General features: G+C 34.5%; 1 protein-coding gene across 2 annotated transcripts in view; it reads right to left on the bottom strand.

Moving 5' to 3' along the window:
* Bmpr1b (bone morphogenetic protein receptor type 1B) overlaps positions 1-6,209 on the bottom strand; it is a 137,745-nt gene extending 131,536 nt beyond the window's left edge. For both annotated transcript variants that reach the window (XM_026407453.2, XM_026407455.2), the window contains exon 1: positions 5,986-6,209. The gene's annotated coding sequence lies outside the window, so the exon portion shown is untranslated. The remainder of the gene's footprint in view (positions 1-5,985) is intronic.
* Positions 6,210-14,153: the final 7,944 nt, after the last annotated feature.

Below are 14,153 nucleotides of genomic sequence, written 5' to 3'. Positions count from 1 at the left end.
TAAATTAAACAAAAAATGTAGAAAAATATTTTTACTATTTCTGGACATAAAAGCTTTCTAAATTTCAACAGAGATGAAGGAAATATTGATTACCTGTAAAAATAAAGATATTTCAAAACATACAACAGTAAAAAGTTAATAAAAATTTGGGAAAACAGATGCAGTAAGTCTTTAAAGAATCAAGACCTTAAGAGGGCATGGAGGTGCATGCCCGTAATCGCAATGGCTTCAGAGGCTAAGGCAGGAGGATCGTGAGTTTAAAGCCAGCCTAGGCAAAAGTGAGGTGCTGAGCAACTCTAAACAAAATACAAAATAGGGCTGGGGAAGTGGCTCAGTGGTGGAGTGCCCCTGAGTTCAATTTCTGGTACCAAAAAAACAAAACAACAAAAAAAAGAATCAAGACCTTAGTGGGTGTCACTCAGGAGCAGAACACTCAAATGGGTGTGGCTCACAAGTAGAACACTCAAAAAAAAAAAAAAAAGAATCAACTTAATTTAAAAAAAAAGAACTTTTTTAAACCAAGAAAAGCAAATGTAACCCTGAAAACATAATGAACATATGAATAGAAATGATAAAGAATAAAATCCTAATTATTAGTGATTCCCTTAGATTTAAGTTCACTAGTAATTGAAAGCATGTTAAATATCACTTTCCTCAAAGGATCACAAAATTATAACTCTCTCTTCAGGAAAGAATTTTTAAAAATGGGTGATACAGATCCAATGTGAAACATTACCAATCTAATAGAAAATGTTCACTAAAGGGTAATCAGACTGGGGAAGTGTGGAAAGAACATTACTTTGATTTTGATGTGAGGGAAGACATAGGAAAGTACAGAAATCACAGGAAGAAGCTGATATTAACCTTTAACTATTTGCTCAAAAACTCCTTAACCTTTAAGTATGCAAACCATTCTGACCAGGAACCTTAATCTTAAGGAGGCAACAAGTCCCCAATTTCATTGGGAGTGAGTGGTAGAAACAGGACTGGAGGAATAAAGACCTACTAGAAGAATTCATATTTAAAACAACCCTGTTTTGCCCCTTTCTCCCTCTTTAATTATTTACATGTGTTTAAAGAATTCTAGATGAAAATCAATATAGTCTGGAAAAGCACACTTGATCCTTTGATTTTTGTTTTATTCAGGGCTCTTTCCTGCTGTAAACCAGAACAAATAATCATCTTAAAAACAAAGTTAGAAAACAAAATATAACTGTGTATTCCCTATTCGAATCCCTTAGATACAATCAAAGCATAAAACTTGTCTCTGTAGATTCTTGTCTTTGCTTCAGGATTACCTACCACGTTCTGCTGAAAGGAAAAAGATTGTGAGGCATAGATGTGATCACACTACCAAACTGAACAGGGAAAACCAGGGGGCCCAGGAAGGAGAGCTATCAGAAGGGGGAAAAAAATACTTTAAATCTGGTTATGAATGGAAAAGCACAGTATCATCTCACTTCAGACAATAACTGTTAGCTTTAACTTTCACAAATTAAGAAATAAGACTAATAGGATACAAAAATACAACAAATTTGTTTTAAATGAGTATGCATAATAAAGACAATTTAAATCAATTAAAAGTCATTAAAATCAGGTAAGAATATTTAATAAAATACTGGCCCAGTAATTATGTATTTCTTCTTTTAAATCCAAGTCTTAACTAGGATGCCTTAAAAGCTAGTGTTTGGAAAGTTCCGTTACCCATTTGTGCTACAAATGCCTGTCTACAACATGAAAGAGTTGAAGAAGAAAAGCTTCAAGATGGTACTTCGGATTTATTATTTTTTTCGGGTTCTATGAATTCTATGCCATGCTTAGTTATAGAAAAGTTTTCATTGGCAAGGTAAGCTGCTAACAATAATAAAATAAGACTTTATTATTTTGGTGAAATCCTTTATACCTCATTCCAACCACAAAGTTCTTTGACCTTTACTTGGTAGTGGTGATGGTGTTTTGCCTTTTTGGTTTTGCTATATAATCTTTCAGTACTGGGGGAAACTTGGATTTCTGTCCTTACTGGCCAATGGGAGCTAGGTACATTTCTACATCCATGACCAGTGAAACCCCTACCCTCCCAGCCTCTATAAATTACATATGTAATTTGACATGCCAGTTCACATCAGTTTTACCAAAGGCAAGTTACAGGGACAAAATATATCTGAAAAGAAATTCCAAATTGAGTATGGTCCATTCCAAGCAATTAAAAGGTTAACAAATTTTCCTATGAAAATACCAATCTTGTTTTCATTCCTGAGAAAGATACAATTCAAGGTTAAACAAACAAAAGAGTCATATTCAACGTCTGGAAAAGGTTTATAAGTCTTAAATAATAATGGAAAGTGCTGGTAGAGTACACTAAGGAGTCAAAATAATCAAAATGAGAAAAACTGTAAATTACTCGAAATTATGCATGAAGCTTTATAGTTGTCTCTGGTATACAAAATATTTCATATATAAAGTAAGTACTTTTATGTATGATGGGTAAATAAAACCATTAAAGACCAAATAAATTTTATTTTTATTGAGTATCAGAACAAAAAGAAACAGCTGCTATTTCTCAACTACTTTATTAAACATCGACTTCCTTTTCTTTCAACATTTCTATTTTGAGAAGAAAATTCTTCTTCTGACTAAAATGGAGTATCACCTTTTGGGTTTGAGGATTTTTAAGCCATGATTTTCTATCATTTCCCTAAATCCCTAAATATCTCTGCAACAAAAGTAAAATTTGAAGAAATACCTTTGTTAGTAACTTTGGGAATAATTCCATGCTATAATTCTCTAGGATCCATGAGGATGGATCCTCCTGAATTTCTCTCTTGGCCTTTTGGAAGGTGGGCCACTGGCTAGTTTGCTTGGGTATCAATTTATCTCAGCAGTCCATGTGGCAGCCACAACTAGCTTATTATGTTGATAGATTTCATCAAATTAACTGAGTAAACAACACTTGGGAAATATATATCCTGAATACACATTTTCAAAACAATGCATTTTGTACATTTTTTTTTTGTATTTTCAACAACTATCTGCATGCATGGATGAGGATGAGGATGCACAATCCTGTGATTGGTGCTGGAAAGACAAAATAATTATCTTACAAATCATTACTACTGTCCTCAATCCATATATTATTTACCTGAGTTTCTTTCTTTCAATCTAACCAGTTTTAAAATATATTAAAAGAGCTATTTAAAAAGTGGGTGTTTAAAATAAATAATTGAATTTTTTGTTTTTTTTTTTCTTTCAAATTCTGGAACATTTGTTATATGGTAGGTCTTAGGGGAACATAAAAGAAAGCATTTTAAAACCTGGCCACAAGTAGCTTACAGTCTCACATGGAAAAATAAACCCAAGAAAATTATAGAAAGCTTTGCCAAATGCTGTAACTAAGGCCTATAAAGAAGCTGAGAGTGGACCAAGAAGGGTTCCTGGGGAGGGACGCCTCCATTGAGACTGACAGGCAAAGATGTGGAAGAAGGCTTTCAAGACAGAGAGGGCAGTGTCAATCCCAGAGAGAAGCAACACTGTTTAGACGGTTTCAAGAAATATAAGATATTGAATATTGCTGGTGCATGAAAAAGAGGAAATGGGTAACAATCTCATGGGTGGGTAGGACAGATGTAGCTAATATCCTGGAAGGAATGGCAGAAGAGTAATACAGAAAAGTAGCAGCCAGGTCAAAAAGAGTCTCACAGTACCTAGAAGCTTGACCTTTAAATCCCTCCCATCTCTAGCACTAGAGATGGGAGGGATTTTGCAGCAAGCAATGTGTTCACCAGGTGGGAGATTTGATTACTCCAAGGGTGATGTAGCAGATGGACTGGAATCATAACACATGAGTAGAGACAGTGAGGTTCATTAGGAAGCTGAAATTAACATTTCAAAACTCACCTTGCTTCCATAGATACTTAACACATAATACAAAAGGTCCCCACATTCATTTTTTATAATGGCCTACATAAAAACATTATTTTAAAATGATAAATAACTAATATAGGATTAACAATAATCCAAAAAAAACAATGTTGAACAAGTTTTTCAAGTTTTAAAAACCTTCAAGCAATATATAGCCCACTTTAGACATTATGCACCAATCTCTCAATTTTCTATTATTTTCCTTCTATTCACAGAAAAAAAAAAAAGTTTCTTTGGTTTTTCTTTGTTGTAGTGATTTATTTGCCCTGTTTTCTACCCAAAGTTTCAAAGTCATACTTCAGAAACAAGATGCCAGAAGGAATAAAAATAAATAAATAAAAAGGGTAAAGAAGCATTATGATGTATATGCAAGATAAAAAAAACTAGAGAGATACTTAATAAAAAACTGAAATTATATTCTTGCCCATGACACAGTATCTCAAAGGCTGTCAGGAAAAAAATAACATTATTGCTGAACTCAGGTTCTTTAACTGAGAAATACCTATCCTGGATTAACCATGATGGCATTTTCAAAATAAACAGTGTCAAAAATCTAAATCAAACTCATTAATAAACTGACAGGAAGAACTTGAAACAGTGATTCAGAGGATGAAACATGCATTAAATAAGTGTTAAAAATACTTCAAATTTAGATATCAATTAGATCAGTCTTAAAGCATTTATGAGTTAATAAATCTGATGTTGTGCACATTTTATGTAATTTAAAAAATTATACATGCATTTAAAAAAGTGATATTGCACAGCTACTGGCCTTATTTTAAGATATTTATGTTAATTGAGACCTATTCCACCTGCTGCTTTGACCTGGTATAATCCTATTTTAGAATAAGCTGGTTTCTGCACAGTAGCCCTAACAAAATATGTGCCAGAGTATTAGTTGTTCTTTATTTCTATTGGCCTATCATTTAATATGTACCGCAGCATTACTATTATCTGTGTTTTTAACTTACATATGTAGTAAGAAAACGCTTTGGAAATATAAACTCATGTATAATGTAAAAATTCAAAATATCATACTGTTTATGGTTCCACAGTCCAAAACACCAAACAAACAAGGAAACTCTCACTATGTCAGTACATAAATATCATGTAGTTATTGCCACAGTTTAGAGAGGCAATATATTTATTTTCTAAGCCATGGGTAATAGACATATAAACTTTGTGAGTGTTCTAAATCCAAAAATGCATAGAAAAGAATTTATTCCTGTCTCCTTCAACATTACTACTTTGAATGATAATCTGGGATATTCAGAAACAAACTGATAAACGAACATACTGCAGCACTATGAACACACACAGAAACAAGTGCTATGCGTGGTGACAGGAAAAATAAACAATGTGTACCAAGAGGCACTAGTTTTAGTTTAACGTTTAATAGCAAGTCATGTTTTATAAGAAACCAGTAGCAAGTCACCTGGACAAGCAAGGACTGTGTCCTAAGTGCCTAAGTCTTTTGCACCTTGGATTAAGAAGGATATTCTTACTCCTCGTCACTCCTGATTACCTTTGTTCCCAAAGGCACTATTTCACTTCAGTGCACTATCAAATGGACATTGGTTTAGGGGGAAAAAAAAAAAAAGAAAACCAACATGATGCCTATGTTCCCAGCTTCTACATTTTGACACTATCTACTACATCTTCACATGTTCATCTGAAAATTCCCATACACCCCTAGCCTTGACACTACTATAAACTTAACTGATACTAATGTTTTAATTACTGATATTAAAAAATAAAGAGGAACTCACCAACTGGAAGACTTTGAGAATGACAGAAAGGAGAGACAGAAACTTTATTGATAGGACACACATGGAATTAGTGTTTGACAGCTGTTCCCACCACCAACATCAAGTGCATTATGTATGTACACAGCATTCTCGGAAGCAGTACAAAAAACTACACTGCCACCAAGAACACTCTTCAGAAGCAGACAACCCTCCTTAGTAGCTTTAGCATGCCACACAGTCCTCTGCTTACTGATCAGAACAGCCAACAGGGAGATGGAGTTTACAAGTAAAAGCGAGACTAAACTGGCTAATTACTTACCTTCTCACTTAAGGCAGGCTTGCTCGTCTAACTTTTTGTTTCCTCTCTTGTCATAGCTCAGCGCCAAATGGTTATGATTCAGCAGAAGTTTGAACCTGACAGTTAAAAAGAATTTTTTTCAGAAAAAAAAAAAAAAAACAACATTGAAAATTCAAGTTTCCTCCACTGCGGTCTTTCTGGTCTTTCTTTCCTTGCCCTCTGCCTGCGTGTTTCTCTCTCGTCTCTCTCTGCAAGGCAGCTACGTAGTGGTCTATAAATATTGACCCTCACACTTGCTCAGTGCTTTACTTGCTCATGGCACAGGTCTGTGTTACTGAACACCGTGGTAATACTCCGGCAAAGTTCTCAGCTGCTCAGACAAAGCTGTGGATTGGCTCACTACCCAGCAACCCTGTGCCTGCCTGGAAATACCATTTTGCTGCCAGCTTTACAGATGCTATGGGCCTTTCCTGAGGCCCAAATCAGGCACAGAAGGGCAATTATGAGGTTTGTCTGAAGAAATACAGCTTTCCTCAAGCAGGTGGAGAAGGGGGGGGCAGGGAGGAGTGCAAGACAAGAAAGGAAATACTGCCTTTGTTCTGGCCAAACACAATCTCAAACCCTTTATAAAAGACCTAAATGTCATTCAATCAGGCTTTATAAAACTTAATTACTACATATAATAAATGGCCAAAAACATAGGAAAGCATTCTTGCAATTGTTTTAATATTACTTCTCATTAAACTAAGGCTACAGTGACTCAGTAATTGGACACAAAGAAATGTTTTGACATAATTAAGTTCATTTCTAGGATAATAGAAATGCACTAGAAAGTATATTTATCAGGTAAATGATATATTTGGTGAAAAAAGCTAAATGTAATCTGAAATTATATGAATCAACATACTGTATTAACCCCAAATTACTTTAATTTATAGTTTGTAGGTGATATGAATAAGATCCCTATCATCTACCAATAAAACCTATAATGCTCACAGTATAAAGGATAAGAAAATAACTGAAGCCCATAATTTTTATTCTCTGTGTCAAGGGTAATCATTTGTTCACCTTATTAATTTTTCTCAAGGTGAAGGCATTTGAAATGATCTAGTCACTTACTTTACTAATGAAAAAATTCAACCCCCACCTAGGCTATTACTGTGCCCAGGGTCAAGTGGCAACTCTGCAGCAGAGCCAAAACTAGAGTCCTTGCCTAATTGCTCAAAGACTGTGTTCTTTCTCTTTCTCAGACTCAATTTCAGGTCCACCTTCATGTGAAAGTTTACTGAAAACCTTACCAGTAAATGCAGATACAACAGCCAGAAAATTAGCATAAAACAAAACAGTAATTGAAAGAACAAAAGTGCTGTCCAATTAACTTTCAGACAAATGAAATCTATCTTTCTTACTTCAATAATTAATCTTCGTCCAATAAATAAACTCCTTGCCAGAAGATGTAGTAGCTAGATGCTGAGGAGGCAAAGATAAAACACAGTTCCTACTCTGGAAGAGCTAATAGTCTAAGTGGGGGGGTTGGGGGATTGGCTGCAAGACAATGTGTAAAGTCCCAGGAAGAAGACTGAGGGACCAAGGAAAAGGAGCCTTGAGCCAATAGGAGGGCGATACAGAAAGGGGTTCTTCACTTGAGACTTCCGGACCTGAAGAATGAGCAGTTTAGTGAGGCAAAGAAGGGAAGAATAACACAATTAAGACAGGTGGGAAAGAGTGGGGTATGCACACGGAAAATCAAACAGTTCATTCTTGCTGGAAAATAAAGACAGAAAGAAAAGGTACTTTAAAACATTAAAAAAAAAAAAAAAAAGACTAGAGAAGGAGAGGTGTAGAGGGATTTTACAAGCCAGGTTAACAAACTTAAGTTTTATAGAGTAGGTAGACCTTCAACATTTTTCATTGACTTTTGAAATTTTGAAACATTATATAACCCTCACCTATTACTAACTTAACATCTACAATTTTCACTTAAAGTAAATGTATGCCTTCAAAGAATTTAATTTCTACTCCGTTAGAAAATACTGCCATTTCAAAATAAGACATCATATATTTTAAATATACTCAATAGAATCTAAATCCATAACAATTTAGTATAATCATTATCCCCTTAAATATACAAAGAGATACTTTTAATAGCTGAAACTTATATTTTACACTTTATTTTCTTGACCTTTACTTCCATCTTGCTTCTTCATAGAATTTTTGGGTAATATATTTTATAATTAGAAGTTGTTCACTGGTCTCCCTGTCAGGTTTCTCTAAAGTAAAACTTTAATGCATTAGTTAAAATTGTTAAAATATTAAAATTTCTGACTCCAAGGCAATGCACCATAGTAAGATTTGACATGGATGAGGGTGCCTTACTTTTGTAGAATAAGAAAAAAGACTGTTGTTATTAAAGCATTGCTCTTAGCCAGATCAATATTAATAAAAAGTATATGTAGAAGTAGAGAACCTAGACACGGATTCCATTAAAACTATCCATTCAATTGCTAAGTGAAAGAAAACAGTCTGCAAAGGCTATAAACCATATGATTCCCATTGTTTCACATCCTGGGAAAGGCAACAGAAAAGATGGCAAAAAGTTCCATGGTTTCCAAGGGTGCTTTGGGGATAGAAAGAAATAGGAATTTTAGGGCACTGTAACTAGTCTATGATACTATGTCTATGTGGTGGCAGATGCACTTGACAAGATCCACAGCATCATACAACACAAAGAGTAAGTCCTAATGTCAATTATGACTTTCAGTTAAGTCCTTTCTACTGTCTTCTTGAAGCATGTGCGCTAGAGGGAGTATTATTCTTGAGTCATTACTACCTAGGCTTTAGAGGTATTATATATACTAACACACACACACACAAAAAAAAAACAATCCAGACAGATGGTTATGCTTGTGCCTTGTTTAAGAGAAAGAAAATGAGGCTTAGAATTATTATTAAGTGGTAATTAAAGTCATGTTACTCATAAATTGTAGAGCAGGAATACAACCCAACTATAGCACATACCACCTTCATATCAGTCACTTAAATAAGAAGTAGAGGCTGCCCAGGCCAGGCAGGGAAGTGAACAGAGCAGGTTCTTCACAAGTCAGAAAGGACTGAAAGAGCCTTATCCTGCATTTATCTAAGAAACCAAAGTCATTTTAATATCAATTACTGAAAGGCAGCAGAAATACATGATTAACTAATCACTGGATGAAAGTAAAGTAGTGTATGCCATATGAGGAACTTAACATTTTTAATCTTCAATTTGGTTGAAGAGTAAGGAACCCATGAAAAGTCAAGGGTGGTTTTTTGGGCCTTTCTCAAGACAAAAGTTACAGAAGGAGGGAGAAACATTAGAACAGGCAGCTGGGAAAAAAGATAGGTTTAGCTTTAGAGATGATGAACTTGAGAAGTGTGGCGACCTAGTAAGTATTTTCGATGGACATTTAGGTGTGCTGGTCTATGATACAGGAGAATGAAGACTGCACCAATTCATTAGTCTTCTATTCTTGTTTTCCTGCTCCAAACTTTGTCACCATGGAGTCTATGGTGAACACAGAAGACGTGCCCATCATATTCCTTTGCTCAACAAAATCCTGTACTTCAACCTCATTTTACATACAGGCCAAAGACCTCATAATGATCCATAAATCTCTACTTGACCTGCTCACTCAGTATCTCAGCACCAACATCCATCCACCCCGCTCCTCAACTCCTGCTCACTTATCTCCCTACCTTTTTTTAAAATGTGCCTAACAAGTTTGTCATTAGTATCCTTCTATTTGCTGTTGCCATGTTCACATGATCTTCCTGAAAACAGGGGCAGGACTGTCTTCTTGCCTCCTTCAATTCTCTGTTCAAAAGGCACCTGCTCAGCAAACCCTATCATTGCCAATTTAAAACTGCAAACTTCCTTCTTTACTACTTCATTGTTATTGCTTTTCTCTTCCCAGTAGAAAGTAGGTTCAATAACAGCACAGATTCCAAATACCTAAACTGAGCCTTGAACATGATAAATGCATAATAAATATTTATTGGGTAAATGACTGAAATAGACATTGGTGAGCCACACACATTAGTGGTTCTTGAAGTCATGAACTCTCTCAGGGGAAGCATGTATAATGAGAAAATAACCCCAAATCAAAATTTTAAAGGCAGATTGGGGAAGGGGGTACCCACAAAGACGGAAAACAACTATGAGGTAAACAGGAGAAGAAAGAAAAGGGATGAACGAGATTGGTGTATTAATAGGAATGAGAAGTCAACAATGCCAAATGTCACAAAAAGGTCAAATATGAAAAGGATAGAAAAGAGCCAATTATATACGTTATTCAGGATGTATTGTGACACTACAACCACTGAAATACATAACTTAAAACTGTTAAACTTATGGCATATGAATGACGTCTTGCAAAGAACTTATGAAGAAAGCAAGCATGGGTACCTGAGCAGTCTCCACTGGAGGGGGGACATCAGCGTGTGAAGTGGGATAAGAGTAAAATCTCTCTCAAACGGTTTGCTCAGGAAGAAAATAGAAAGGAGGACAGGGACAGTGATTTCAAACAGCAGGAACAAAAACTCATTACAATGTAGAGGTCAAGTAAGTTCTCTGAGTTCGTGGTGACGTGAGTTTTCTTTTCTCTCTCCTTGGACTGTGCTATGGTTTGGGTCTGGAATGTCCTCCTCAAAGGCTCATGTGTTAAAAGCATGCTCCGTAATGCAGCAAGGTCTGGAGCTGGGCCTTTCAGGCAATGATCGGTTCCTAAGGGCTCTGACCTCATTGTGTTTAATCCATTTGATGGGTTAGTAATGAGTACACTTACTGGGATGGTGAATCCTTTAAGAAAGTGGGACAACGCTGGAGGAAGAGGTGGCTGGGGACTCTTGTTGGCTCCTTCTTCTCTTCCTCTCTACTTTCCCAGCTTCCATGAGCTAAGGAACTTTTCTCTACCGCCATGATATTCTGCCCCACCCCAGACTCAAAAGAATACAGCCAGCCAAACATGGGCTGGATCCTCTGAAACCATGAGCCAAAATAAAACTTTCCTCCTCTAAGTTGTTCTTTTCAGAAAAACTAACAATATAAGTTATATATGTGCCTTAATTTCTTCTTAATAAAAATGGGTTCAATATTAGTATTTGTGTCATTGAGAATCAGTATATACTTCATTTTATTGTAAAAATGTTTCACAGTATGAATACACCAGGTTTTATTCATCAGGTGATGGACATTTGGGTTGGTTTCTACTTTGGGCCATTATGAATCATGCTATTATGAACATTCATGTACAAGTTTTTGATTGAATTTATGTTTTCATTACTCTTGGGTAAATACCAAGGAATGAAACTGCTAAGCAATCTGGTAATTTAACATTTTAAAAAAACTGTCAAACTGCTTTCCAAAGTGGCTGTACTATTTTACATCCCTGCCAGTAAACATATGAAGGTTCTCCACAAACACCTGTAATTAATAGATATCTATAAGCATCTCTTCAGAGTGATAATAGAATATTTGAAATAGAATCTTATTGTCATTTCTCCAATGATTAATAATGTTAAGTGTATTTTCATGTTCTTATTTGCCATTGAGGTATTTACTCTGAACTTTTGGTAAACGTTATTTGAGAAAATTCTTAAGACCAAATAAAGCTTAAAGTATATTTTAAAGTGCTTAAAGGAGGTGTACCTGGCATAGACATATCCATTCACTCATAAGTGAATAAATTAATAAACAAATGAAAGATTAAAGAATTAGAAATATTTACTAGCATATTCTTTCAGTTTTTAATCTAAACTTGAATTCCTATACAGACTCAATAGAATATTTAATAATGAGAAAAAGTCTTGAAAGGAAAAAAGCAAACATAGAGAAAACAGAATAATTCTCTGTTCAGCGTGGTGATAACTGCTACCTATATTGGCATTGTACTTTAATAAGCTAAGCATCAGATAATGTTAGGAAACTGAAACTGTAATTAGTTATATTAATGCTTTAATGTTTCCTTGAAGTAAGAGGTTAATAAAATAAAAAGCTAAGCAGTGGATTTTTTTTAAGAAATGCTGTTAACAACTTAATCATATAGGAATAATAGAAAGTTATCTAACCCTATAAAGAATGACACACTGCTCAGAGGCAAATAGCTACAAGCAAAATATTAGTAATACAAGTTTGTCCTCATTTTTCACCTGAGGTAATATGTGACTTTCATCATTAATGACTGAGGAAAAAGAAAACTGACTCCTAGTTAAGAGCAAACCATAGACAATTTTCTGCTTTTTCTTCCTTTAGAGGCCTAGTATTAGTTATATCAGATAGAGTTGCTTACCTTTAACTCTAAGGTTCTTTGTTCTCAGGTAATAAATACTTTGGGTTCCCAGGACCCCACAGGAAAAACATATATAAGTCTACTAACTCTTACTGCTGCCACTTTATTGTAAGTACTTATCCATTATTAGTTTGAGAAGTATTGACTGCGCAATTAATAAATAGGCCATCTGTTCTTCTCAACTGGAATAATGTTATATGTAAACTGAGAAGGAATATATTAAATAAGCAAACCATAGCAAAGAATGTGTATCCTTTTAAACTTTTATTTGATATCACACCAAACTAATGCCAAACTAAAACCTTATCAAATATAAACATAAATTGTTCTGAAATTCATACTTCATAGAATGCACATAACCAGAACCAATAACATTCAATTATGCTTAATGAAATAAGTTAATAATGGTGAATAACATCAGAAATGTCATTATTTTTATGTTTTAGTTGTTGCTAATGGACAAAATCTTATTTTACTTCATGCTTATTAAAAATACCTAAGTTTCCAGCTATGTATCAGTATTTCCATTTTTTTCTTCTATTACTACTGTACATATCTATTACTATGAAGTCAATGTCAAAAGTTTTCTTTAACATAATATTTGCAATACAGTTTCCTATTTTTAGAACAATTCTTAAAATTAGCATTTACCTTTAAATAATTGTCTTTTCTTTTTTTCAGTGCTGGGAATTTAACCCAGGACCTTGCTCATGATAGGTAAGTATTCTATACAATCCCCACACCTTTTCATTTTAAGACAGGATCTCACTAACCTGCCCAGGTTGGCCTCAGGTTTACAATCCTTGTGCCTCAGCTTCCCAAGTAGCTGGGATTATAGTTGTATTCCACTGCAATCAGCTGACATTTCTTAAAGTTGTTGAATTAATCCCCACTAATTCAAATTTTTCTACTACCACTCCAAAATCGAAATTAAGTCTAAATGGCAGTAAAAATCTGCATAAGAGTTTTAATTCCATTCATCACTGGGTGGTTCTAATCATTACCTGACATTTTAGGCAAGAGTTCTCTTTCATCAAAAAGATGTAGTTGAGCTCTTAATACCTGTTACTTTCTTTCTTTTTTAAAAATTACTCACTTGAATTATTTTCATTTATACAAATGCCCATAATTAGCAATGTATCATTAATTTAATAGAATGTTTGTAGAAAAAACTGCAGTGTTTTTTTTGTTTTGTTTTGTTTTGTTTTGTTTTTTAAGTAAATGCAACTGGAATCATGAGACTAGTTAGTGTCTTTTACAACACAGGAGAGGGGTCAAAAAGGTGATCCTGGAACCATCCATTCTATAGGTATTTATATTAGATGAAAGGAAAGAAGCAAACATTGCAGGATTTCCTATAATAAGCCAAAGCCATACATGCTTTAGGATGGAGACTGGGAAATCCCAGCCAGGAAAGATTCCACAAAAACCAACTCAATGACCTCAGCGAGGGAGAGAAGTGCTTGTCTACCAAATTTAAGATGTGTTTTTGTTTTTAATCTAGCAATCATGTGCCAGTAGTTTGTGAAAATACCACTCAATGACTAACTTTAAGTAGTGAAAACAGGAATGTAAACTAAGTCTGATAATTCATCAAAGAAAATAAAACGAAAACAACAACTGGTTTCTTTTACTGTTTCATGATAAATATGCTTTCCTATGGATGATTTAAATTGTAAACCTGAAAAATATCATTATTCATTTTAATACCAGATCTTTTCCATTAAAATATGTTTTCTTAAAAAAGAGAAAACAGGAAGAAAATAACAAAGCAAAGTAATCTTAACAAGAAATGAACATGAACGAAACATCTATTATCATGCTTGTTTCACATATAAAATGTGGTTGTTTCTACTAGCTGTCCTG

The sequence above is a fragment of the Urocitellus parryii genome, chromosome 10 (genome assembly GCF_045843805.1).
Source record: "Urocitellus parryii isolate mUroPar1 chromosome 10, mUroPar1.hap1, whole genome shotgun sequence".
Taxonomy (NCBI): domain Eukaryota; kingdom Metazoa; phylum Chordata; class Mammalia; order Rodentia; family Sciuridae; genus Urocitellus; species Urocitellus parryii.
Note: the sequence above shows the minus strand (reverse complement) of the source record. Positions and strands in the feature narration are given on the sequence as shown.